A 992-nucleotide genomic window follows, 5' to 3' on the forward strand; every position below is an offset into this window, starting at 1 on the left:
TCCCCAACTTTTTAACGCCTCTTTTCTCCCTCCTCCCCACTTTTCTAACGCGCTTCCCATATTCCCCATCCCTACGTATTCCCCAACTTTCGTTCCTTGCTCCCCATTCACCTTCCTCACTTCTCCTCACCTTTCTAACGCCTCGCCTCTATTCCCCATCCCTACACATTCCCCAACTTGCGTCTCCTCCTCAGTATTCCCCCCCCCCCATTCCCCTGGTCTTCCCCCCCCAGATTTCTTACCCCCCCTTCCTTCCTCTTTCTTCCTCCTCTTCTATTCCCCCATCCCTACCCATTCCCCAACTTTCGTCCCCTCCTCCCCATTCCCCCGCCCTTCCTCTTCCCCGACTTTCTAACAGTTCATTCCCCTCCCTCACGCCCTTCCTTCCTCCGTCTCCTCCACCATTCTGACGCCTCTCCTCTATTCCCCAACTTTCGTCCATTCCTCCCCACTCCCCCGTCCTTCCTCTTCCCAACTTTCTACCCCCCCTCTTATTCCCCTCCTCCCCCTTATTCTTCCCCCCTTTATTACCCTCCTCTCCCTCCCGTACCCCCCTCCTTCCCTCCCGTACCCCCTCCTTCCCTCCCGTACCCCCTCCTTCCCTCCCGTACCCCCTCCTTCCCTCCCGTACCCCCTCCTTCCCTCCCGTACCCCCCTCCTTCCCTCCCGTATCTCCCTCCTTCCCTCCCGTACCCCCTCCTTCCCTCCCGTATCTCCCTCCTTCCCTCCCGTACCCCCTCCTTCCCTCCCGTACCCCCTCCTTCCCTCCCGTACCCCCTCCTTCCCTCCCGTACCCCCCTCCTTCCCTCCCGTACCCCCCTCCTTCCCTCCCGTACCCCCCTCCTTCACCCCCTTCCTTCCGAGTACACCCGAGAGAACACTAACCGGAGACACCTGAAGGCCGTTGTCTGTCAGCTGCGAATTCGTGTCTCCGCCTCCGCTTCTCGTTTTCTGTTTATGGTGCCTGGCTGGGAATGGGAGGGGAGTCTGTG

At 60.1% G+C, this 992-nt stretch overlaps 1 protein-coding gene across 1 annotated transcript in view; it reads left to right on the top strand.

Annotated features, from left to right (window-relative positions):
• LOC119587338 (extensin-like) overlaps positions 1–992 on the top strand; it is a 39,380-nt gene that overhangs the window by 36,863 nt on the left and 1,525 nt on the right. The window lies entirely within an intron of this gene.

Source organism: Penaeus monodon, chromosome 22 (assembly GCF_015228065.2).
Source record: "Penaeus monodon isolate SGIC_2016 chromosome 22, NSTDA_Pmon_1, whole genome shotgun sequence".
Lineage (NCBI taxonomy): Eukaryota > Metazoa > Arthropoda > Malacostraca > Decapoda > Penaeidae > Penaeus > Penaeus monodon.